The following is a 27,396-nucleotide window of genomic DNA, read 5'->3' as shown; positions in this document are numbered from 1 at the left end:
CTGCCCAAGTGCCTAGCTGCCCGGCCCTCAAAATAAAGTAAGAGTCCTCCTGCTCAAGTCCCCAGCTGTGCAGCCCTCAAACTAAAGTAAGAAGTACTCCTGCCCAGGTACCCAGCTGCAGCCATCAAGCTAAGGTAAGAACTGCACCTGCACAGAACCCCATCTGCATGGACTAAACTAAGACCCCTCCTGCCCAGGTCGGCAGCTGTGCAGCCCTAAAACAACACAAAGAACTGTTCCTGCCCAGGTGCACAGCTGTCAGGTCCTCTAAAGTAAGAACTGCTCCTGCCCAGATCCCCAGCTATGTGGCCCTCAAACTAAAAAAAGAACTGCTCCTACCCAGGTCCACAGCTGTGTGGCCACAAAGTAACGCAAGAACTGTTCCTGCCCAGGTCCACAGCTGTGTGGCCCTCAAACTAAAGTAAGAACTCCTCCTGCACAGATTCCCACCTGGGTGGTATTCACAAGGCAAAAAGAACTGCTCCTGCCCAGGCCCAGCGCTGTGCAGCCCTCAAACAAGAAAAACAACTGCTCCGCCCAGGTTCACAGCTGTGTGGCCCTCAAACTAACATAAGAACTGCTCCTGCCCGGATATCAAGCTGCCCGGACCTCAAACAACTAAAAGAACTGCTCCTGCCAAGGTCCACAGCTGTGCGGCCCTCAAATAAAAAAAAAAAAACCTGCTCCTGCCCAGGTCCACAGTGGTGCAGCCCTCAAACAATAAAAAGAACTGCTCCTGCCCAGATTCACTGCTGTCCGGCCCTCAAACAACAAAAAGAACTGCTCTTGCCCAGGTCCACAGCTGTGCAGCTATCAAACAACAAAAAGAACTGCTCCTGCCCAGGTCCACAGATACGCGAACCTCAAACAACAAAAAGAACTGCTCCTGCCCAGGTCCACAGCTGTGTGGTCCTCAAATTAACGTAAGAACTGCTGCTGCCCATACACCAAGCTGCCCTGCCCTCAAACAACAAAAAGTACTGCTCCTGGCAACGTCCACAGCTGTGTGGCCCCAAAGTAAAGTAAGAACTGCTCCTGCCCAGGTACACACCTGTGCGGCCCTCAAACAACAAAAAGAACTGCTCCTGCCTAGGTTCACACATGTGCGGCCCTCAAACAACAAAAAAAAACTGCTCCTGACCAGGTCCACAGCAGTGCGGCCCTCAAACAACAAAAGGAATTGCCCTGCCCAGGTCCACAGCTGTGTGGCCCTCAAACTAACGTAAAAACTGCTCATGGACACATACCAAGCTGTCCAGCCATCAAACAATAAAAAGAACTGCTCCTGGCAAGGTCCCCACCTGTGTGGCCCCAAAGTAAAGTAAGAACTGCTCCTGCCCAGGTACACACCTGTGTGGCCCTCAAACAACAAAAAGAACTGCTCCTGCCAAGGTCCCACAGCTGTGCGGCCCTCAAACAACAAAACTGCTCTTGCCCAGGTCCACAGATGTGCAGCCCTCAAACAACAAAAAGAACTGCTGCTGCCCAGGAACACAGCTGTGCGGCCCTCAAATAAAAAAAAAGAACTGCTCCTGCTGAGGTCCATAGCTATGTGGCCCTCAAACAACAAAAGAACAGCTCCTGCACAAGTCCACAGCTGTGCAGCTCTCAAACAACACGAAGAACAGCTCCTGCCCAGGTCCACAGCTGTGTGGCCCTCAAACTAAGAACTGCTCCTGGCCACATACCAAGCTGCCCGGCCCTCAAACAATAAAAAGAACTGCTCCTGGCAAGGTCCACAGCTGTGTGGCCCCAAAGTAAAGTAAGAACTTCTCCTTCCCAGGTCCACAGCTGTGCAGCCCTCAAACAACAAAAAGAATTGCTCCTGCCCAGGTCCACAGCTCTGTGGCCCTCAAACAACAAAAAGAACTACTCCTATCTAGGTCCACAGCTGTGCGGCCCTCAAGCAACAAAAAGAACTGCTCCTGCCCAGGTCCACAGCTGTGCGGCCCTCAAACAACAATAAAAAACTGCCTCTGCCCAGGTCCACAGCTGTGCAGCCCCAAAGTAAAGTAAGAACTGTTCCCGCCCATATACCAAGCTGCCAGGCCCTCAAACAACAAAAAGAACTGCTCCTGCCAAAATCCACAGCTATGAGGCACTCAAACCACAAAAAGAACTGCTTCTGCCCAGGTCCACAGCTGCACAGCCCTCAAATAAAAAAAAAGAACTGTTCTTGCCCAGGTCCACAGCTGTGCAGTCCTCAAACAACAAAAAGAACTGCTCCTGCCCAGGTTCACTGCTGTTCGGCCCTCAAACAACAAAAAGAACTGTCCCTGCCCAGGTCCACAGCTATGTGGCCCTCAGGGAACAAAAAGAAATTCTCCTGCCAAAGTCCATAGCTGTGTAGTCCCAAAGTAAAGTAAGAACTGCTCCTACCAAACTCCACAGCTCTGCGGCCCTCAAACAACAAAAAGAACTTCTCCTGCCCAGGTCCACAGCTGTGTGGCCCTCAAACAACAAAAAGAAGTGCTCGTGCCATGGTCCACATCTGTGTGGCCCTCAAACTAATGCAAGAACTGCTCCTACCCACATACGAAGCTGCCCGGCCCTCAAACAAGAAAAGGAACTACTCCTGCAGAGGTCCACAGCTGTCTGGCCCCAAAGCAAAGTAAGAGCTTCTCCTGCCCAACTCCACAGCTGCCTGGCCCTCAAACAACAAAAAGAACTGCTCCTGGCAAGGTCCAGAGCTCTGTGTTCCCAAAGTAAAGTAAGAACTGCTCCTGCCCAGGTTCACTACTGTCCAGCCCTCAATCAACAAAAAGAGCTGCTCTTGCCCAGGTCCACAGCTGTGCGGCCCTCAAACAGAAAAAAGAACAGCTCCTGCCCAGGTCCACAGCTGTGTATCCCTCAAATAAACAACAAAAAGAACTGCTCCTGCCCAGGTCCACAGATGTGCGGACCTCAAATGAAAAAAAAGAACTTCTCCTGCCCAGGTCCATAGCTGTGCAGCCCTCAAACAACAAAAAGAACTGCTGCTGTCCAGATCCACAGCTGTGCGGCCCTCAAATAAACAACAAAAAGAACTGCTCCTGCCCAGGTCCACAGATGTGCGGGCCTCAAACAAAAAAAAAGACTTCTCCTGCCCAGGTCCACAGCCGTGCAGCCCTCAAACAACAAAAAGAACTGCTCCTGCCCAGGTTCACTGCTGTCCGGCCCTCAAACAACAAAAAGAACTGCTCCTGCCCAGGTCCACAGCCGTGCAGCCCTCAAACAACAAAAAGAACTGCTCCTGCCCAGGTCCACAGCCGTGCAGCCCTCAAACAACAAAAAGAACTGCTCCTGCCCAGGTCCACAGCCGTGCAGCCCTCAAACAACAAAAAGAATGGCTCCTGCCCACGTCCACAGCTGTGTGGCCCTCAAATGAAATAAAGAACTGCTCCCGCTGAGGTCCATAGCTGTGTGGCCCTCAAACAACAAAAAGAACTGCTCCTGCCCAGGTCCAGAGCTGTGCCGCCCTCAAACAACAAAAAGAAGTGCTCCTGCCCAGGTTGACTACTGTCCGGCCCTCAAACAACAAGAATTGCTCTTGCCCAGGTCCAAGCTGTGCATCCCTCAAACAAGAACTGCTCCTGCCCAGGTCCGCAGCTGCGTGGCCCTCAAACTAATGTACGAACTGCTCCTGGCCACATACCAAACTGCTCGGCCCTCAAACAATAAAAAGAACTGCTCCTGGCAAGGTCCACAGCTGTGCAGCCCCAAAGTAAAGTAAGAACTGCTCCTGTCCAGGTCCACAGCTGTGCGGCCCTCAAACAAAACTGCTCTTGCCCAGGTCCACAGCTATGTGGCCCTCAAACAACAAAAAGAATTGCTCCTGCCCAGGTTCACTGCTGTCTGGCCCTCAAACAACAAAAAGAACTGCTCTTGCCCAGGTCCACAGATGTGCGGCCCTCAAACAACAAAAAGAACTGCTCCTGCCCAGGTCCACCACTGTGTGCCCCTCAAACTAAAGAACTGCTCCTGCCCAGGTCCACAGCTGCGTGGTCCTCAAAATGCAAAAAGAACTGCTCCTGCCCAGGTCCACAGATGTGTCTTTCTCAAACAACAAAAAGAACTGCTCCTGCTCAGGTCCCCAGCAGTCTGGCCCCAAAGTAAAGTAAGAACTGCTCTTGCCCAGGTCCGTAGCTGCATCTCCCTCAAACTACAAAAAGAACTGCTCCTGCCCGGGTCTCCACTTCCATGACCCTCAGGCTTAAACAACAGCCCCACCAGCTCCTCCTGGGTCTCCAGCTTCAGGACCCTCCTGAACAATCCCTTACGGAATTCAGCAGTCAACAAAACCACAGCAAAAGTAAATGAATAAACGTTTTGCTTTCAAATTGATGTGTCTTTTTTTTTTTTTTTTTTTTTTTTTTTTTTTTTTTTTTTTTTTTTTTTTTTTTTTTTTTTTTTTTTGAGATGGAGTTTCGCTCTTGTTACCCAGGCTGGGGTGCAATGGCGCGATCTCGGCTCACCGCAACCTCCGCCTCCTGGGTTCAGGCAATTCTCCTGCCTCAGCCTCCTGAGCAGCTGGGATTACAGGCACGTGCCACCATGCCCAGCTAATTTTTTGTAGTTTTAGTAGAGACGGGGTTTCACCATGTTGACCAGGATGGTCTCGATCTCTTAACCTCGTGATCCACCCGCCTCGGCCTCCCAAAGTGCTGGGATTATAGGCGTGAGCCACCGCGCCTGGCCCTGATGTGTCTTTTATATTCCTGCAAGTCGGTTAACTTTTCTACTTTCCATGAACCTTGCAATCTGCTTCTATCCAATGTCAGATGGAAATACACAATTTGAAATGACATTTAAAAACGTAGTTATATTTTTAATATGATCTTATCACAGCTGTAGAAAGAACCTTCTTTCTCTCTATCTGTGTTAAAGTCTTATGAACATTCAAACTATGAATTTACTGAGGTTCCCAGAGTACACATTAACCCCAAATGTGACTCCCCTCCTTAAAATCTTTCAGCTCATTCCCGTCACCGGAGCACAAATGCCAGCTCCTGTCACAGACCATGTGCCCAGCACAGCCCTGCCCTCTGCCCTGGCCTCGTGGTCTCCCTTGGCTGTTCCTTTTCTGCTGGACTGGCCTCTGTCAGTTCCTCAAACCACACAGGCTCAGGCCTGACTCCGGGCCTCTGCCCCTCTGTGCCTCTGCCTGGGTGCCTTTCCCAGGCTCCCCATCCTCCTCTCGGCCTGCTCCTCTCCAGCCTGCTGGTCGCCCCTCAGGTGGACGAACACATGGTGTCCTCCCACCCCCGGGCCTTTGCACAGGCTGTTCTCTGTGCCGAAAACACTTCCCCCATCACCACCTGGGTTTCCTTTTCTAATCACCATTCATCCTTCGCGTCTCCACTGAAATATCGTTCCCTGCCCACCCTCCTCCTTTGGACTAACCCTGGGTAGGTCGCCAACCCCTAACTCCTGACTCCAGGAATCCAGACGCTATCCCAGCACTCAGAACTTCCCCACTGCCACGTTTTGCAGACCTGTGATTATTCTGTTAGGTTGGTGCAGAAGTCATCGTGGTTTTTCCATTACTTTTAATGAACTGCAGCACCGGCTCCTCCCCGCTTTTTTTTCCCCATTGCTATTAATGGCAAAAACTGCAATGACTGCTACACCAGCCAATAAAATAATTTACATGTATGCATCCATCCTCTGTCTGCCCCTCAGGAAAAGACACTCCTTGAAAGCAGGGAGCAAATCTACTCAAATCACTCCACCTCCCCAGCATGTTGTCGATAATTATTTCCCACCTGACTGACAGAGAAATACCTTCATTTTTGCTGGTAACCCACCCCTTTGAAAGTGAATGTCACAGGCAGTCAGCATTTGCTTTTAACTCCTGCACCTGCAGCTTGGTTGGGCTTAGGCTGATCTAGTCTGGGCTTGGCTCCGGGCTGAGGGTTTGGAACCACGTGTGCTCCACACGCCTCTCCTCCTGCAGCTGGAGATGGTTCTCTGGGGCATGCCCATCCCATGGGAAAAATCAAGAGCATTAGAGGGCAGGCCTGGCAGGGCCCACACAGTTCAGGCTTCTGCTTGTGCCATATCTGTTAAAGTCTCATCAGTGTAAGCAAGTCACCCAGCCACGAGCAACACCTCTGGGATGGATAAGTCCATCCACCCTCCCTCAGACCCTGCTGAGGATGTGGATGTGTCATGCTCTTCCAGGGGCGGGGAGGTGAAATATTGAGGCCCAACATTAAATCACTCACAGCAAGAAATGTCAGCCTCCATGCCCCCAGGCTGGAATCATTCTTCAGCCGCGGGCTCCCCTAAGCTGACTTCCCCTTGCAATGGTGTCTGAAGGTTTAGGCCAGTGCTGTTCCCTGTGGAGGACAGAGGAGCCTCAATTTGCCTCCATCTGTTGGGAAAAACAAGATATTAGGTTGGCACAGAACAACCACAAGCCCCAGGTGGCCCGAGGCCCCTGAGACAGGAGAGGGGCAGAGAAAACAGCCACAGGCCCCAGGTGGCCCATGCCCCACGAGACAGAAGGGGGCAGAGAACTGCGGGAGCTCAAGGAAGCTTGTGTACCAGCTCCCTCCCATCTCTTCTTTTCTTTCTTTTCTCTTTCCTTTTGTTTTTTTCTTTCTCTTTCTTTTCTTTCTTTCCTTTTGAGACAGCATCTGGCTCTGTCACCCAGGCTGGAGCCCAATGGCACGATCTTGGCTTACTGCAACCTTCACCTCCCAGGCTCAAGCAATCCTCCCTCCTCAGCCTCCCCAGTGTCTGGGACCACAGGCACACGCTACCATACCCAGCTAGTATATTTTTTTTATAGAGACAGGATTTTGCCATGTTGCCCAGGCTGGTGTTGAACTCCTGAGCTCAGGTGATCCTCCCAGCTCGGCCTCCTGAAATGCTGGGATTACAGGCGTAAGGCGCCAAGTCCAGCCTACTTTATTTTTCTATACAGTAGCCTCACTCTACTGCCCCAGCTGGAGTGCAGTGGTGGGATCTCGGCTCACTGCAACCTCTAACTCCCAGGCCCAAGTGATTCTCCTGCCTCAGGCTCCCGAGTAGCTGGGATTACAGGCATCTGTCACCATACCCGACTAATTATTATATATAAACATCTATGTACGTATATTATATATATACATATATTTTAGTAGAGACAAGGTTTCACCACATAGGCCAGGCTGGTCTCGAACTCCTGGCCTCATGGTCCACCTGCCTCGGCCTCCCAAAGGGCTGGGATTACAGGCATGAGCCACCACACCCAGCCAGAACCTTGCAATGTACTAACTACATGTGTATTTTCTTTCCTTTTTGTCTTCCCTAGAGTAGGAGCTTAAGGTGGGCAGGCATTTTTGTTGATTTCATTTATCACCCTACCCCCACTGCCTGGAACAGTGTCTGGCATGTGAATGGTATGTTCTAAATAAATATTCTTAAGACATAAATAAATGAAATACCCTACAAGAGAAAGCTGGTATTTGGAACTCACCCATGAACAGAACCTAAAAGCCAAAGACCTTTAGTCTGTCTCTGCCTCTGAACACACCCAACCCCAGAAGAGCCAGCAGAGATAAAACAGGGACAAAGGTGAGGAAGGGAGCAGGTGGTGCCCCCCAACTAAGGACCCCTGAGGCTTAGGCTGAACTCCAGCTGGAGAAGGGACTAACCTAGGAACTGTGTATGACTTTACAGTTTAGATGTGTCTGGCCTGCATTTTGTGACACCTAAACTTGAGTTATTCCACTCTGTTCTTTTTTTTTTTTTTTTTTTTTTGAGATGGAGTCTCACTGTCCCCCAGGCTGGAGTGCAGTGGCACAATCTCAGCCACTGCAAACTCCACCTCCTGGGGTTAAGCGAGTCTCATGCCTCAGCCTCCCAAGTAGCTGAGATTACAGGCTTGCATCACCACACCCGGCTAATTTTGTATTTTTAGTAGAGATGGGGTTTCACCATGTTGGCCATCAGTTGGCTGGTCTCGAACTCCTGACCTCAGGTGATCCACTCATCTCAGCCTCTTAAGGTGGTGGGATTACATGTGTGAGTCACCACGCCCAGCCACTGATGGTTTCTTAAATCAACAATAGGAAATGAATTTTATCAAATCCTGTTTTTAAAACTATCAAGATGATGTAAGCATTTTTGTCGTTTTCCCCATGAATTTCATGACGTACAGGATTGTTTTACTGGACTCTGTCCTTTTCAGACATCATCCATACTGTCTGCAGGCATTTCTTTGTGTCGGTGGAATCTGTGTTCAGGAAGAAGGCTGTCTGATTTTTCTCTCCTGCTATGTTAATGTCAGCTTTTGGTCTCAAGCTCTTGCCAGATTCAGAAAAAGAGTTTAAAATGTTTCCTTTTTCTCAATTTCCTGGAAAAAGTTGTCAGCTTGTGATGTTACTTCCTAAGTATTAAAAAAAATCACTGATAAAATCATTTGGAGTTTGTGAAGAAACTTTTAATTTTTTGTTGTATCTTAATAACATTTCTGTTAATTAACAGATACTACACTACTGAGACTTTCTCATTCTTCTTCTCTCAGTTTGATAAGTCATGTTTGTGTTAGGACTTTGCCCATTTCTTCTAAATTGCTAAGTTTATTGGATTGAATTTATTCACAATACCCTCATTGCATTTTAATATGTGAGAATTTGTCATGCTCCTTGGTTTATTTTGCATATGAATTATATGTTTTTCTCTTCTTCTTCATCAGCCTTGATAGGAGTTTATCAAACATGTGTATGTTTTTGTGTGAAAGAACTCACTTTTGCCGTTAAAGATTTTTCTTTAATACATTTGTTTTCTATTTTACTGGTTCCTGGTTTTATCTTATCACCTGCTTCTGAGGTTGAAGACTGGCAGGGCATGTTTTCTGGCCATGCCCTTGCTGACCAAAACAAGCTGTAGTCCAGAGAGGATGAAGTGAAGGGCCCAGCAGATGGTGAGAGGGGTCACCCGGCTGCTCTCCCTGCTCATGAACACGGGACATGGCCTGCAGCACCATCACAGTTTACAGATGCCATGAAAATGGCCCGGAAGTCAGCTCCCCTTTCCCTCCCAGTGACCTGGAAGTTACCACCTCGTTCCTAGAAAGTTCTAAATAAAACACTCCTTAATGCCACACTGGCTGCCAAATACATGTCACCCTGGATACAGGCAAGCCAGTGTAGGGTGGGACATGTGGCAGTCACAGGTCTTAGCCCTGGTCACATGGACATGGATCCAGTGGTAACTCTCACCTTTGCAGCTGAATCTCTCTTGTGTGTTAATCCACGTATTTGCCAAAAGTATAATGGTTCACTCTCTAGTTTCTGTAACAGCCTCAGATTAGAGCAGTGGGATAATTTCCTACTTTGAATGACTGGTTCTCCATGCCCACCATATGGCTCAGTCCACCAGGACCTCGTCCAGTCCAGAGGAAGCTGATCCCCAATGAAGACAGCAGACAGCCTGCCAGTGTACTCCCCCTCCTCCCCTGGATCTCAGAGACCTCTCTGGACCTCCAAGGGTCCCATCCTGCAACCCTTTCTTCTCCCTCTGCAGAGCAATCTCCATCAGCCCTCCACCTTCAGCGGGAGACCCCCAGACACTGCCTTGCCTCTGAGCAGCCACAGCACCCCTGCCTGTTACTGATTTAATCATTAAATCACGTCCTACCTTAAAAAAACCCTTAGGTCTCAGAGAAGGAGCTCATAGCTTCAGTCAGGGATCCATGAATTCCTCAAATTGGTGTTTTATCAAGAAACATTTTAGTGTGTAGGTGGAATGACTGCATAAACTAATGTTTATGCTTAAATGCTTAAAATACTGCATCGTCTTCTGAAGGGACGGATAAGATCTGGATTCCTGGTAGAAGCCATTCACTCCAGACTTTTACTTTACATGTGGAAGAAAATCACAGGAACCAGTAACATGTGTAGAGTGATTTACTTACAGGTAAACTTAAGAGTTTAACAGGGAACTTTTTCATAACTTACACGTCACTTGATCCTCCAAAGCTTCCAAGTTATGAAAAGGGGAAAGATGATGCTTCTCCATCGCAGACGGAACAGCTCAGGGTGAGAAAGGCCCCGGGACAAGGCTGAGTTGCCCGCGCTGGTCCGCGGAGCCTCCGCACTCAAGACGGCATTAGTCAGCCTCCCTGTCCCGGAAACGGCCTCCACGGGGCAGGAGTGAAAATCAGAGGAGGGTCGAGGACGGAGAAGCTGGGAGGTGTCCCTCCAACCCAGCAACGAAAAGGCCCGCCAAGCCATCAGACCGTAGTTCTTCCGAAGCCGCTGAGGAGCCGAGTCCGGGGCGGCCGAGCAGCCTGGAAGGCGCAGAACGACAGGGGCGCAGGCGGGAGCCCGGGCTTGCGTGGAGCAGGTGCCGAGGAGGAGGTGCCGCGCACCCGGGAGAGCTCAGATCCGGCGTTTGACAAAGGCGGACCCCGCGCTGGGCCGCCCTGAGGCTGCGGAGTCCGGCCAGCCGTGTGCGCCGGAACTGCGTCCCCTGCAGAAGCCGCAGGAGCTCCACTGGCCCTGTGGCCTGGCGGACGGCTCCCAGGACGCTCCCGGGTGCAGGCGCGACGCCCTCGGCTGGAGGAAAGGCGCGGAGCCCACCCAGGCTTTTCCCGCCTGCGGAGCCCATGCTACCCGCTGGGGGCGGCAGACCTGCTGTCGCAGGGCGCAGGCAGATGGGCTGTGGCGGAAGAGGTGAAGGGGAAGCGTCCACTCCCGGAGGAGACGCAGGAAAAGGCTGCGCCCAGACCCATGAGGGTCCCCTCCGTCCCCTGCAGGACCCACCACCCACAGGGGCAACGGGGAGCTGTGGTGGGAGGAGGGGCAGGTCGCCGAGAAAGCCTGGACTGTGCGTCCCAGCGACGCGGGCTTCTCAGACTGGGGCTGTGTGGAGAACCAAGTCTGCCCACCCTCAACTCGGAGCCCCAGGAGACCACCAGACACAGTCGGCTGAGGAGAAAAAGCCCCAGGGCCGCCGGTGGGTGCAGATGCCCCGGGAAGGCTGAAGATGGCGCCACGCAAGATCACATAAGGTCACACTGGAGGCGCATGAAGCCAATGCTGCCAGGAAGGGCGCCATGGACGACACAGCTAAAGCCCGGCTAACGTCTGACCAGACCGACTCAGCACCACACCGAGGCCTGAGAGGAGGGGAGATGAAGGCTGCGCATGATCACATGTGCCTCAGCCCCTGCTGCGCTGGGCAACATGTCTGGCATTCAGAGATTATCTCACACACACACACACACACACACACACACACACACACACACACACACCCTACTGTCAACAGACACAATAATCAACAGGACCAGACTCAGAGATGACTTAAATATTGAAACTTGCTGTCAGTTTGTTGTGGCTACTCTCTATGAAGGATAGATTCTCACGCCAAGTTTGGTTCACATGTTGAAACTAATGAGGCCAACACATACCAAAGGAGAGTATTAAAAGGTTTACTTTACAAACATAACGTGGCATTCTAGGGAGATCAGGACAGATCTCCCTTACAGGCCCAAAACTGGCTTGAGAGAGCTGGAACAGTCCTAAGGATTCATGGTGGTAGGGGATGACCCCAGGTGAAGATTCCCGTGCACAGGAAGGGCTTACATGGTTTGAAGCTTCTGCAAGCACCAGAGGAGGGAAAATCTGGGCTTTCTTATCAGCCAGCCCAAATGCTAGGCAGAGGGAAAGAAGGAGGGCTAGAGCTCAGAAGCTGTCAACAGTCAAACACCAAAAAATGGTGACAGATTCTTTATGACAAAGATACAGATAAATAAAAATTTACAAGTAAACAGTTAAAAAAATAAGTAAATAAACTAGTAAGTAAATAAATGGACATATCACTAATATATGCTCTAGTGGAAAAGGTGGCAACATGCCTGAATACAGAGGGAATTTCAGCAGAGAGAGAGAAGTTGTGTGAAAAAGATAAAAAGGATATCATAGATATGAGAAAACATGGCAAAACATTTGAAGACTTCCTTCAGTGGGATTATTAGTCAACTATATGGCTGAGGAAGGAAACCATGAAATTTGATAGGCCAGTAAAATGACCCACAATGAAACACAGAAAAACATAAACAAACAAACAAAAAACAGTATCCAAGAGCCTGAGTGCTATCAAACACGTTAGCACACATATGATTGAGGCCCAGAAGTAGGAAAGAAATAGGTCAGAATGAATATTTGAAGATATGATGGCTCAAAGTTTTCCAAGAATTACAAAAGACATTGAACCAGAGATCCAGAAAACTCCAAGAAGTCAAGACAAGACACCAATCAAGATTCTTTGCTTGACCAAATTTAACCAGGCTCCCTTGAGCCTTCTACCCAACAAGGACTGTCACGTATTTCCCTGCAGAATCCAGTTTAATAGGATTACTGTTAAGTATGTTTAGGAGAGAATTTCTTACCCCTGACATCTGACATCTGATCAAACTCCTCACCTCAACCATCCCCCAGGTGATGCCTGACTGCCTACCTGCCTACCTCTGGTAAGAATACCATCAGGTCAGTTCAGCCAGAATCCTCCCAGACTTGATGTCTCCTCTTGTCGATTTTCTGTCCATCCATGTTCCCCAAGCTTCTATTTTGTTTTTTGACTGAAATTCTGCACTTGTTCCGGTTGTATTTGGAATTGAGACCAGCTCTATACTGGAGTCTCTCTTTCCCTGTAGTTTTATGAATAAAGTCTATCTAACCCTAACCCCAACCCCTAACCCTAACCTTAACCCTAAACCCTAACCCTAACCCTAACCTCACCCTAAACCTCACCCTCACCCTCACCCTCATCCTATTCCTAACCCAAACCCAAGCCCCAACCCTGACACTGTCCTTGACCTCGACCCTTTCCCTAACCCTAACCCGAACCGTAACAACTCTAAGCTGCACTCACAATAAAAACAGTCTCACGATTTGCAATCAGGGCACCTGGGTTCCAGGATGTGGTCACACCCGTCTTTCGATCCCAGGATGGTGACCCAATTAAGCAGAATATTAGCACCTGAAAACACCATGTAGTTTTTCTTAGGCTAGCACCCGACTACCTGCAAACCCCCTGTATAACCCCCCTAGTCTGTAAGCCAGGCTGCTGTCTTCACTGCCTTTGGTGAGGCAGGCAGCCAGGCAGGTTAAAATAAATTTGCTAAACCTGACCCTGGGTCTGCCTCTTCATCCTTTTGGTCAACTTCACACCAACCCTAAACTCTAAATCACAACCCTAACCTCTAACCCCTACCCCTACCCATGCCAATGGGAAGGATTTTACTTACCATGAACCTAGCCCAGAGTTGTCCCAAAGTGAGGCAGTGCCCCCAAGGTCTTTGCTGAGAAGCCTGCTCTGTCTTCATGGCACCACTGGGTCTGTGCTGAGGAGAACACAGCTCCACAATTGTGGTGTCCCCAGGTCTGTGCTGAGGAGAATGCAAGGCGGTGCCCCCAAGGTCTGTGCTGAGAACACTGCTCTGCCTTCATGGTGCCCCAGAGTCTGTGCTGAGGAGAACGCAGCTCTGGCCTCTCAGTGTCCTCCTGCCTGCCCAGGGTCTGTGCTGAGGAGAATGCAGCTCTGCTCTCGTGGTACCCCCCATCCCCCTGGGGTCTGTGCAAGGAGAAGGCAAGTTCGCAGACCATGGGGACGCATGCTGTGGGCACGGGAATGCACGATGCAGGCACGGGGACACGCACCTTGGGTTCAGGAACATGCCACCTACGGATCCTCAGGGATCTGAAAAGATGGGCTCAGGCGCCCCCTGCTGGTGGCTGGGACACTGCAGGGACCTCTTGCTCACAGTGTAGTGGCAGCACACCACCTGCTGGCAACCAGTGCAATACGGGGTCATCTTGCTCATGGTGTGGTGCCTGTGCTGCCATGCTCTCTTGCTCATGATCTAGTGGAGGCACGCCCTCTGCTTGCCTGGGCAATGCAAGGCCCTCTTGCTCAGTGTAGTGGCAGCATGCCCCCTGCTGGCAACCAGAGCACTGTTGGGTCCTCTTGGTCATGATGTGGTGCCTGTGCACCCCCTGCTAGCAGCTATGGACACTGAAGGTTCCTCTTGCTCACAGTGTAGTGGTGGTGCGCCCCCTGCTGGCAGCTGGGGACACTGTCAGGCCCTTTTGCTCACAATGTAGTGGCAGCACACCCACTGCTGGGAACCAGGGCACTGCAGGGTCCTCTTGCTTATGGTGTGGTTCCTGTGCACCTCAGCCACTCCCTAAGAAGCCTAAATGAGGATCTTGTGCTTGGCAGGTGAAAGAAGGGCCCATCTGTTCCATCTACACACTCTTCTTTCCCCACCTGCCCTCGCTTCTCTTGCTGACAAGGGTGGGCTGACTTCCTAGTCTCACTTTTAAATTATAGTCTTAAATATTATGTTTTATCTTTACGTTTTTCTTCTTCAGGGATTCCAATGATAGAAGGTTTGGATTTTCTTTCCTATCTTCTCTATGAACCACGTCCTTTCTTTTATTTTCTTGTCAATGTCTTATCGTCTTCATGCCTTTTCTTTGAAATCATTTTTATATTTTTTATGAAATCTCTTCTCCCTTAACTGTCTTGTAATTCATTTTACATTTTTACAATTTTTTTTATCCTTTCTACCATACTTTTCCCTGAGTAAATTGACATTTGCCATTTATCTGATTTTTTTCGTGTCTTTCCTGACTTTTTGAATATCTGACTTGAGATTTTTTCATGTTTGATGAATCTTGAAGTATTTTCATTCAATTTTTAGTTTTATGCTTAGTTCACTTTTGTTTCTGGATTAGTATTTGTGGTATAGTTTTTTTGTTTTTTGTTTTTGTTTGTTTGTTTGTTTTGTTTTGTTTTTTGAGTCGGAGTTTCGCTCGTTACCCAGGCTGGAGTGCAATGGCACAATCTCGACTCACCGCAACCTCCGCCTCCTGGGTTCAGGCAATTCTCCTGCCTCAGCCTCCTGAGTAGCTGGGATTACAGGCACGTGCCACCATGCCCAGCTGATTTTTTGTATTTAGTAGAGACGGGGTTTCACCATGTTGACCAGGATGGTCTCGATCTCTTGACCTCGTGATCCCCCCGCCTCGGCCTCCCAAAGTGCTGGGATTACAGGTGTGAGCCACCGCGCCCAGCGATATAGTTTTTTTTTAAGCTGAAATGTCTTGTTTCTCACTTTCTATATGCTTTTTATGATAATATTTATGAATACCAAATGATCTATTTATTTCAGCATGCTTTATTTTCTGGATTAGCGGTAAGGTTGTGAGCAAAATAGGGATGGAGGCTTTTAAGGTTTACTGTGATTCTTGTTTTAAGAATACCCACTTTGGGAGAGAGATCCAAGATGGCTGATCACTAGCAGCTCGGGATTGTAGCTCCCACTGAAAGCGCAGAGAACAAGAGGACGCCACACTTTCAGATCAATTTTTGTTGCTTACTCACCAGGGGATTCCCAGAGGAGGAGCCCCACGGGTCGCCAGCACGACTCTTGAGGCCAGTGAGGCAGTTTTGCCGCTGCCTTGGTGCGGCGGTTCTCGGTGCAGAGTCAGAAAAGCACCATCAATCTTAAAGCCGCTGTTTTGGCCGGCGCAGTGGGTTGCTCAGATTTTAGCGCCGGGAATCAACAAGTTGGACGTCCATTCAGAAACCCAACTATAAAGACGGTAATTATAAAGAACACAGATGGGTAAATTTATAACAAAGGGAAGAAACCAGCCTAAAAAGGCTGAGAATACTCAAAATCAGAACGCGTCTCCCTCTACAGGGGATCACAGTTCCTCATCAGCAACGGAACAAGGCCTGATGGAGAAAGACTGTATTCCATTAGCAGAAGCAGGCTTTAAAAAGTGGATGATAAGAAACTTCTGGGAATTAAAAGAACTTGTTCTAACCCAATGCAAAGAAGCTAAGAACTTTGAAAAAAGGTTTGACGAAATGTTATCAATAACACACAATTTAGGGAGGAATATAAGTGAATTAATGGAGCTGAAAAACACAACACGAGAACTTCGTGAACTATGCACAAGTTTTAACAGCTGAATTGATCAAGCAGAAGAAAAGATATCAGAGGTCGAAGACCAACTTAATGAAATAAAACAAAAAGACAAGATTAGAGAAAAAAGGATAAAAAAGAACGAGCAAAGTCTCCAAGAAATATGGGATTATGTGAAAAGACCTAATCTACGTTTGATAGGTGTACCTGAATGTGACGAAGAGAATCAATCCAAGCTGGAAAATATGCTTCCGGATATTATTCAGGAAAACTTTCCCAACCTAGCAAGGCAGGACAATATTCAACTCCAGGTAATACAGAGAACGCCGCAAAGATATTCCTCAAGAAGACCAACCTCAAGGCACATAATCTCCAGATTCACCAGGGTTGAAATGAACGAGAAAATACTGAGGGCAGCCAGAGAGAAAGGTCAGGTTACCCATAAAGGGAAGCTTATCAGACTCACAGCAGATCTCTCAGCAGAAACCCCACAAGCCGGAAGAGAGTGGGGGCCAATATTCAACATCCTTAAAGAAAAGAACTTTCAACCCAGAATTTTACATCCAGCCAAACTAAGCTTCATAAGCAAAGGAAAAATAAAATATTTTCTGAACAAGCAAGCACTCAGAGATTTCATCACCACCAGGCCTGCTTTACAAGAACTTCTGAAAGAACCACTACAAATAGAAAGGAACAATCAGTATCAGCCTTTCTAAAAAATACCAAAAAATAAAGAACATCAACATAATTAAGAACTTGCATCAACTAATGGTCAAAACAGCCAGCTAACATTAAATGGCAGTATCAAAGTCACATATATTATTATTAATTCTAAATTTAAATCGACTAAATCCCCCAATTCAAAGACACAGACAGGTAAAAAAAAGCCAAGGCCCATTGGTATGCTACATCCAGATCCATCTCACATGCAAGGATACACAAAGACTCAAAACAAAGGGATGGAGAAAAATTTACCAACCAAATGGAGAGCAAAAATAAATAAATACAAAGCAGGAGTTGCAATTTTTGCTGATAAAATAGACTTTAAAGCAACAAAGATCAAAAGAAGCAAAGAAGGATATTACATAATGATAAAAGGATCAATGTAACAAGAAGAGCTAAAGATCCTAAATATATACGCACCCAATACAGGAAAACCCAGATATATAAGACTTATAAAGAGACTTGGACTCCCACATAGTAATAGTGGGAGACTTCAACATCAATATTAGACAGATCAGTGAGACAGAAAGTTAACATCGATATTTAGGACTTGAACTCAGATCTGGAACAAGTAGACTTAATTAACATTTATAGAACTCTCCACTTTAAATACACAAAATATACACTCTTATCAGTACCACATCACACCTATTTATAGGTTTAAATGAAATATTGGTTGGCTGCTTGTTAATTATTTTCTTCCCTCATTTTTTTTATGTCTTTATTATTAAACACAATTACAGGCATACCCATCTTTAGACTGCATTCTAGCCTGGGCAATAAAGCAACAACCCTGTTCTCTCTCCCTCTTCCTCTTCCTCTTTCTTCCTCTCCTTCATTCTTTTTTTTCTTTTTCTTTTTTATTCTTTCTCTTTCTTTCTCTCTCTCTCTCTTCCTCTAAAAAAAAAATACCTACTTCTGTTGGTCCAGTGAATTATGTATATATTTTAATACAGGACACTTTTATTATAGAGAAGGAAGAAAAGTTGTACCATGTGTCTGTTTTGTGATCTGCTCTTGTTTGTTCAGGATTTGTAATGTCTATGTTTTGCTGAGAGCAGTGTCCCTTTCCTAGTGCTCCACTCTCCCTCAGGCTACAGCCTCTGGCCTCACTCCCTTTTATTTCCTTCTTTTTGAACAACAGTACCAAGTGTTCTGATTAACCAATGTTCAGTCTTGTTCTCTGTAACCCACTTGGGGTGGGGTTATCTCTATGTAACTTTATCAAACCTAGGTTTGATAGATCCTCTACTTTCCTCTCCTGTTTTTCACACAGTCTTTTTTTTTTATGAGGCATAGTGAGACTCCAGCCTAGACTGGAGTGCAGTGGTGTAATCTCAGCTCACTGCAACCTCTGCCTCCTGGGTTCAAGTGATTCCTGTGCCTCAGCCTTTCAAGTAGCTTGGACTACAAGTGTGCACCACCACACCCAGCTAATTTTTGTATTTTTAGTAGAGATGGAGTTTCACCATGTTGGCCAGGCTGGTCTCAAATGCCTGGCCTCAAGTGATCTGCCTGCCTCAGCCTCCCGAAGTACTGGTATTACAGTTGCTGTTTTTCATACAATCTTTACTGGTATTTTTTATCAGATGTGAATGGGTTCTAGAGGCAGTTTTTCTATATTTAAGAATTTATCAACCTACTTGTATGGGCTCTGTCTTAATAAGCTCTGTCTATTGTTTTTTTGTATGTATGGATCAAACCAATAGATGGGTTTATATATTCTCCTTGATGACTTCCATGGTTTTTGGAGGGTACTTGTCAAAGTCTGAATTCAAGTGGCTTTCCATCACCTCTAGGAATCTAACAACTCTCCCTCATTTTCTCAAGGGACACAATTTTCTGAGTGTATTTTTGTGTATCTACACAGCCAATATACATATGTGTATTAAAAATGTTCTAAAACATTTTCTGTGTTTTGCATAAAAGATTTATTATATATACTTTATTTGGTACCCAAATTTAATAGTACCTTTCTAACAGTTATTAAAATTGTCCTTGTCTAATGCTTTACCATGTAGTCATGTTTTCTTCTGTCATCAAAAATGAAAAAAAAATAATAAGCAAAAGCTGATGGGGAGACAAATGCCAATAACAAAGGAGATAATTTCTAAATCAATCTACATATTGGCAGTTTCCAAAATGGACCAACTTCTGCCTTTTTCTTTGCTTCCCCAGGGCTCTTCCGAACCTTGAAGTTCTCTCACTCTCTAGCTATATAACCTGTTATGTTCATTCCTCATAAAGAAACAGCCACTTTTTCCTAAATAAGTAAAAATATGAAAATTTGGGGAATTATTAGTGATTTCTTGGAGTGATAATGAACTCACAGGAGTTTTAGGTGGAAACCTATGCTCTCCTTTCTCCACTCAGTGCATTTTATTCATTTTTTGGATATACAAACTATTTTTGAATGACTTGTATTCACTACAACTGAACCATCTGAAAATAGTACCAACTAAGAAAGAATGATGCTGTACTTCAAATACATAGGCATCAACCCATTACATTATTTCACTTCACTTAATACTGTCTATTCACATTGTCATACAAATATCCAACTTTTTAAGATTAATGCTCTGTCGATTCTTTAATGTAGCAAATGCTAACTCCATTATTGAATTGGAAAATTGAGAATTGCTCATGTATGTATTAAGCAAGGTACTTTAAAATGTACTTCTCACAAAAACATGTTTGAAAAAACATCTGATAAAAATAACAACATGCAGTGGTTAATCTGGCAGCCAACATTAATGAATGTTTCATTACTTTGAATCGCTTATGAATATCATTATGTTCTGAAGTTTGTATATTCAGACCTAAAACAAATTTTCATCATGGTCTTATTAGTTTAATTTTGTGGGTAACATGTTGGGAAATTTTCTTGAATATAGACATGTGAGATTTCAGGAATGAAGAATTCAGGGGTAAAGACTTCATGGTGATATTTGGTTTGGGGCATAAGGACATTATTTGTGTACTTGAAAGAGGTTTTTTATTTGTTTGTTTGTTTGTTTTTGTTCTTTTGGAACAGAGGCTTGGTCTGTTGCCCAGGCTGGAGTTCAGTGTCTCAATCTTGGCTTACTGCAGCCTCTGCCTCCCGGGTCCAAGTGATTCTTGTCCCCAAGCCTCCCATGTATCTGGGACCACAGGCACGTGCCACCATGCCTGGCTAATTTTTTGTATTTTTAGTAAAGACAAGGTCTCACCATGTTACCCAGGCTGGTCTTAAACCCCTGAGCTCAGGCAATCCACCCACCTCAACTTCCCAAAGTGCTAGGATTACAGGCATGAGTCACTGTGCCCAGCCTAAAAAGGGTTTTTCTGTTACTTATATAACTTTAACTATAAAAACAATTATCTGTCCCTTTGTCCTCTTATGTTCTTTTTCCTTACTGGCAATGATTCATAGCTATTTTGGGGATTTTAAGTGACACAACATCAAAAATAAGTAGGTGTTGAAATGCTATGTATGCCATTGCTACATGGCTTTATTTATTTATGGTTTTACTTGCCTATGTCCATGTGATTTATTCAAACATTACTAACCTGCACTCAGTGCTTACTAGGTACCAGCTACTAAGTGTGTAGGAAAAATTAAATATTAATTTTGAACTCAATTGAATGTGTACACAAACAATGGTCACCAGCTCCTGGAACAGGTTGCATGAGCCCCATGAGGCATTCATCCAGCACTGTTTCAGATAAATCTCTATTTCAATCTATTTCTATATGTTAGTTATTGAAAAACGGTAGACTGTGGGTAACCCCTATCTAGGTACTGAGGAAGGAGAGCTAAGCAGATCCCTGGCACAATTAGTGTCTGAAGAATATCTTAGTTTATAGTGTTATTACTCAGTTATTTCCTTTATATAATCCTTTATATATAATTATGTATTAGTTTATAGTCAGAACAATTAGTGCCTGAAGAACATCTTAGTTTATAGTGTTATTACTCAGTTACTTCCTTTATGTAATCCTTTATATATAATTATGTATTAGTTTATAGTCAGAACAATTAGTGCCTGAAGGATTCTTACTACTCAGTTATTTCCCTACATAGATATATAATTATATCTTAGTTCATAGTCAGAGGAATGCCTATAGCAGACATTGCACAGAGCATGAATTAAAGGATAAACAGCTATACATATATAAGCATATCTTGCTTACAGTCAGAGGGATGTCTAGAGCAGACACAGTACAAAGCACGATTTAACAGAAAAAAAGTTATAGCAGGACAAGAATCTATGGCCCAGGCAGCAGTGCCCCTGCCTGAAAAGGCATACGCTACATGCCAGGCTGGCCCAGGTGGCAGCGTTCAATATCATAAAGATACCCACTGTATGGCAGGCTTGGAGCAACAGTCACTCCTCCTGAGAAGGAGTTGCAGGACCTTGCATCCTGTTCTTGTGGGAAGTTAGCCTCTGGCAGGCAATCCCATGAGTGTCCAAGGGCTTAAAACCTCTCCAGTATAATTGCGACTTGGTGGCTGTGAACTTTATCAGCTCTGTTGTTGCTGTGTGACTCAAAGCATCCTCCTATAGATATCCTTAGAAGTAGCCTGCCCATAGACAAAAGATATTGCACACTGCCTGCCTCCTTGTCTTGGTGACCTAATCGGGGTGGACCCCTTGCTGCACACTGCCCATCTCCTAGCCTAGGCGACGTAATGGGGATGGACCCCTTGTTTATTGCTTATGTGATTGTCTTGACCCTATCACTGTCCTTGAGATGACCTCACTCACTACCCTGTCCCCTAACCTATACCCAATAAATACAGATGCTTCTGGACGTTTGAGACTTTGCCTGTCTCTGCTTATAGATGGTATGGCCCCCTGAGCCCAGCTGTGCTTTCTTTGTCCTTCTGTGTCTTGTCTTTTTATTTCCCAGATCCTGCACCTCAGCACAGTGATTAGGGGACACCCCACAACCCTGTAGGGCCTGATCCTGCAATAGACAATCGCAAAAACAAGTTGACCTTTTTGTGTTCCTTGAGCCCAGCCTAAAAAGGGCCATCGTGACTGGACCTCATGCCAAACAACTCCTTACAAAAAGAGTTAGTGTCCCAGACTGCACCGAAGCTTCATGAGACCTCTCCTTGTCTAAGCACAGACAAGTGGCCAACTCTGGAGCCCAGGCTGTTTTTTCCCAGTATGGTGGTGAAAAGTCCACAGTCTGGTGAATGGGTGTTCAACTCTGGAACCCAGGCTATTACAGTCTGGTGGTGAATCCCCCACAGTCTGGTAAGTGTAAATATCTTTTCCCTTCTCCTCTTCCCATTGCAATTTTCTTATTATATCAATCTGCTTATTATATCATTTGCTTAACATATCAATTTGCTTATATTAATCTGCTTATATCTGCTTACATCATTTGCTTATTATAATATTTGCCTATTATACTTGCATTGCCATTTACATGGGATAAAGTTTGTTTATCCTTAAACATATTGTGCGTGTGTCTTTTCTTCTCCTCTCATCCATTTCCCACATAGAACACTAAGTCTTTACATATTTTAGTTAATGCAATCTTCAAAACCCTAAGTAGGTTTAGGGGTTTGGTTAGGTCAGGGTTCAGTTGTCAAATTCTTTAAATGGTACAGAGTTGAACCTATGATGTCTGGCTCCAGAGTCTGCCACCCCTGACTGGAAGCCAAGCAAATTATTCACAAGCACATATGAATAAAACTTTTTTTTTTTTTGAGATGGAGTCTCTGTTTCCAGCCCGAAGTGCAGCGGCGCAATCTTGGTTCACTGCGACCTCCACCTCCTGGGTTCAAGCGATTCTCCTTCCTCAGCCACCCAAGTAACTGGGATTACAGGTGTGCATCATCACGTCCTGATAATTTTTGTATTTTTAGTAGAGATGGGTTTCAACATGTTGACCAGTATGGTATTAATCTCTTTACCTCATGATCCGCCTGCCTCGGCCTCCCAAAGTGCTGAGATTACAGGCATGAGCCACCACGCCTGGTCAACTTTTTCTTTTAACAGAGTCTCATTCTGTTGCCCAGATTGTAGTGCAGTAGCATGATCTCAGCTCATGGCAGCCACTGCCTCCTGTGTTCAAGCGATTCTTCTGCGTTAGTTTCCTGAGTAGCTGGGATTACAGGCACCCACCACCAAACCCAGCTAATTTTTGTATTTTTAGTAGAGATGGGGATTCACTGTGTTGGCCAGGTTGGTCTCAAACTCCTGATCTCAAGTGATCCACCCACCTCGGTCTCCCAAAGTGCTGCAATTACAGGTGAGAGCCACCGCACCCAGTCCAATCTAAAACTTTTTATCAGACAAAATTATTTCAAGATTTGACTCATGCAGCTAATTTTTGTAAAATCCAACTGCGTTTATGTCCTATGGACATTGGGACAAACATTGTTTCCTCCTAATTTGTGTATACAATTATACGATATGGTTGGGAACATCAGATAAACAAGTAATTTAAACTTCATGCAATAAAAAAATATGCCTTTGTATGTATTTTGTCTGCTTGTATTTCAGTCAAGATTGTGGTGAAAGTTCATCTGATTGGATTAGAATTTGCCATAACTTCTCTGGAAATTACACTCCCCAACAACATATCCTATATATGTGTGTGTATATATATATATATATACATATATACTCTACGTATACATATACAGTTATTCTATTGAAATGCCTTTCCTTAGAAGATACTTTACAAGGGTTACAGTTTAACAAAAGATTTAAAAGGTAAACTTTTAGCACAGCATTTGTTAAATGTTTTGGTTAAAAATTGCTAACTTATTTGAAAAAAATGCAAGCAAAATTTAGGGTATTGGGTAACAAAAAGATGAATATCATTATACAACACAGGTTGATTATAAAATAGTTTCTCAAATTTGTACACATTTCTAAAATACAATGATGGGCAAGAAAGAAAGTGTACACTGCCATACTGACAAATTATAATTAATTCAACCTAAGCTTTGTGTTAAAATTTTTAGCATTCAGTTATTTTAACTCTCTCTATATGCAACTCTTAGTAAATTTTCTCAACTACAACTATAATTTTGATTGATAGGATGACTCAGCTGCATTATAGTGGAGTCAGCTATGAATTATGAGTGTACCACAACCAATCCCACATGCATCCCTGCTCCACTGGTTTCTTTCTTTTCTTTTCTTTTCTTTTGTTTCTCTCTTTCTTTCCTTCCTTTTTTTTTTTTCTTTTTTTCTTGAGACGAAGTTTCTCTCTTCTTGCCCAAGCTGGAGTGCAATGGCATGATCTCAGCTCACCACAACCTCTGTCTCCCACGTTCAAGCAATTCTCCTGCCTCAGCCTCCTGAGTAGCTGGGATTACAGACATGTGCCACCATGCCCAGCTAATTTTATAATTTTTGGTAGAGACAGGGTTTCTCCATGTTGGTCAGGCTGGTCTAGAACTCCTGATTTCAGGTGATCCTCTTGCCTCGGCCTCCCAAAGTGCTGGGATTACAGGCGTGAGCCACTGCCTCTAGCCCCCACTTAATATAGTGGAATGTTACTTTTCCCCATGACAGTGTACTTCATTCAAATGAGAATTTGTATTTTCTCAGCAAAAGTACATAGTATTTTTTAATATTAAACATGTTAATTACATTTATAATTACATTATATTTTTGGTTCAATAAAATAATCTTTCTAAATTTTACTTAGATTCCAAGAATTGAACTAAAAAATATTTAGCCATAATTAGACATAACTAATTTTCTAATTGAAGCACCTGAAGGTGCTGATAGAAAACTGACATTATTTCTGTTTATGGAGTTATGAAATATAACTATTCACATTTCATATACACACAAGAAAACTTGGAATAAAGAAACAAGTAAAATTAACTTGGAAAACTATCATTTGATGTAAATCACTTGATCTATCATTTGAAAAATGCTCCACTTAGTGATGCATCTGACTTTATTGAATGGAAACACTCTTTGGGAACAGTGTTTTAGAAGTAACTACTAACTTTTGAAGTAGGTACTGATAGCTTTTAGGCAGATTTGTAGCTTTTGGTTTTCATGTGACTAGTGATATTAGGATGGTCCCTTGATAGATATGTTCATAATTTTTTGTGTCTGAGTTATGTGTTCATTATCAAGCTTTCTGAAAATAAAAATTCAGTACTTAATTTTTAATTAAATGCAGCCCCCTTCTTTGAAAGTATTGTTGTTTAGACATTTCATGAAAAAAAGTTACCAGACAATAGTAACTAAATATTTATAGATTACACCATAAGCACATGACAACCCCACACCAGTAAATGCTCAGATTACTCTGTTTGCTATTTGGAAGTACTTTCAGCCTCCATTTACGTTACTTCACAATTCCCTTACCCTTAACTTCCACATTTCTTTCTCACCTCTGCAAGGGCAGCATGAAACTTCTGCATCTCTATTAGTACAGCTGAGTGACACACCCTTGAATATTTCTCCCAGGAATTCATTCATTCAATTGGTGCCTGCCCTACACACTTTTCTTAAAAAGAGAAGTGTTAATTACACTTATTTTGCATTTGCAAAGGGTTGAAAATGAGAGATTTATTTATAATTAACTTTGAGATAATAACCATGCAATAATAGATAACTGTTCCCTGCCAAACATAAGCCTTCCAAAGCTGGATGGGCAAAGTGCATCCTGGCCTTTTTAAATGCAGTATTAATATTAATACTTTGTTTAAAATTTTTTAAATCCATGGAAAATGCTAAACTGCTAGGACATTATGACAACAAGCATAAACTAGGACATTTCCTAGCAAAACAGGATTTTGCTCAACTTGTATATATAGTGGAATTGATCACAACGCACTCAATGATTCCCAGAGCAGAGGGCTGTAGCAAGGAATATTCATGTTTAAGGAGAAGGTTGGCTATGTCAACTTGTCCAGAGACAAAATACTCTCAGAGTTCAGAGTAGAATGGACTTCACAGTGGGGGTTGGGCTTGGAGTGGAAAGATAGCTTTTTTTTTTCCTTTTTCTCTTTTTCTGAGACAGAGTTTTGTTCATGTCACCCAGACTGGCATGCAGTGGTGTGATCTCGGCTCACTGCAAAACTTCTGCCTCCTGGGTTCAAGCAATCCTCCTGTCCCAGCCTCCCGAGTAGCAAGAATTACAGATGCCCGCCACCACAACTGGCTAATTTTTTGCATCTTTAATAGAGATGGGGTTTCACCGTGTAGACCAGGCTAGTCTCGAACTCTTGACCTCAAGTGATCCACCTGCCTCAGCCTCCCAAAGTGCTGGGATTACATGCATGAGCCACTGTGCCTGGCCAAGATAGCTTCTTAATGTGGCAAGAAAAGCTGTGGTGAACATTTTAGGTTAGGAGAAAGTTTGCTTCCATACAGTGAGAGAAAAACTGCATGCTACTTCTGATTCAAAACTTGTGTTTTCCCAGCTAGCAGAAATAAATCAAGACTCTCTTTGTTTATAATACACAATATTGTGTTTACTGACTGTCAGTGTTAAGATACATTTCAATTTTAATAGTGCAAATTATCTTCTTTCATTGTTACAGTTTTGCTCCTGTTCATCAAGGTAAGTTGTTATTAATAGAAAATTATTTTCATGCAACACTGACTTAGGACATAAATACATATTGAGGAGCCACAGCAGAGCAGCTTCCTAAAGCCATCAATGGAGAAAAGTCTCTTTCTAGTAGGCTAAGACTGTTGTATGATATACACAAAATATATGTAACACAAAACCTAATTAAGAGTGTGGCATCTCATGACATTTGTCATATAACCTGACCTGATCAAGGGAGTGCTTCTTATTCCTGTTTCCTAATTCTACTGGTTAAAAGCAGGTCCTTGGAGAGAGATCCAAGATGGCCAATTAGGAACAGCTCAGGATTGCAGCTCCCAGCAAAAGCATGGAGGGTGAGTGGATGTCGCATTTCTAGATGGATTTTTTATTGCCCACAGACCAGGAGATTCCAGATGGAGGAGCCCCACAGGTCGCCAGCGTGACAGTTTTGGCCAGTGCGGCCGGCGACGCTGTTTCGGCCGGAGTGGCTGTTTTGGCCAGCGCCCTGGTGCGGCAGTTCTCCATACAAAATACATGGGTCCATGCACCATTTTAACTGGCGATTGGAGCTCCGGGAAGACAGAGTCACCCATTCAACTGATAGGAAAGGGGATTGAAACAGGGAGCCAGACCAGGAGGTTCCCAGGCAAAAAAAGCACCACGAATCTCAGCAGCAGCTGTTTCAACCAACACAGTGGGTCACCACACGGGAAATCACACAGATCCCAGCACCTTTTCAACAGGCGACTGGAACAGCTGGGAGACCAAAAAAAAAAAGGCTCTGAGGCAGGGGTCCAGGTGATCAGGCTCGGCTGGTCCCACCCTGACAAAAAAAAAGAGCAATCTGAAACGCCCTGGACTGAGAGTTTCACAGCAAGCCTGGCTGAACCCCTCTGTGGGGGAGGGGCATCTGCCATTACCGAGGCAGCCGACCACTGTGGAGGTAGTCAGCCAATACTGAGGCAGCCCGCTGTTGCAAAGGCAACCCGCCATTGCTGAGGCAGCCCACCGTTGCCAAGGCAACCCGCCACAACAGAGAGACTCCACCTTAACAGAGGCGGGCCACCATTGCTGAGGCAGTTCTAACTACATCCGTATAAACAGAACTGCAGGGAAGTTCACTCAGCAGCTGGGCGGAGCCCACAGCAGGTCAGCAAAGCCTCTACAGGCAGACAGTGACTAGGCTGCCTCCTTGCTGGGCAGGGCAGCTCTGAAGGAAAAAAAAA

The 27,396-nt window shown here is 45.0% G+C and overlaps 1 long non-coding RNA gene across 1 annotated transcript; it reads right to left on the bottom strand.

Moving 5' to 3' along the window:
- Positions 1–858: 858 nt before the first annotated feature.
- On the bottom strand, positions 859–5,555 carry LOC119469716. Its single transcript, XR_005198551.1, has 3 exons — positions 5,546–5,555; positions 1,102–1,229; positions 859–902 (listed from the first exon to the last, which is right to left on the bottom strand). It is a non-coding gene; the product is annotated as an uncharacterized LOC119469716 (long non-coding RNA).
- Positions 5,556–27,396: the final 21,841 nt, after the last annotated feature.

Source organism: Cebus imitator, unplaced genomic scaffold, assembly GCF_001604975.1.
Source record: "Cebus imitator isolate Cc_AM_T3 unplaced genomic scaffold, Cebus_imitator-1.0 Scaffold791, whole genome shotgun sequence".
NCBI lineage: Eukaryota > Metazoa > Chordata > Mammalia > Primates > Cebidae > Cebus > Cebus imitator.
The sequence above is the reverse complement of the archived record's forward strand: the minus strand, read 5'-3'. Positions and strand labels throughout refer to the sequence as shown.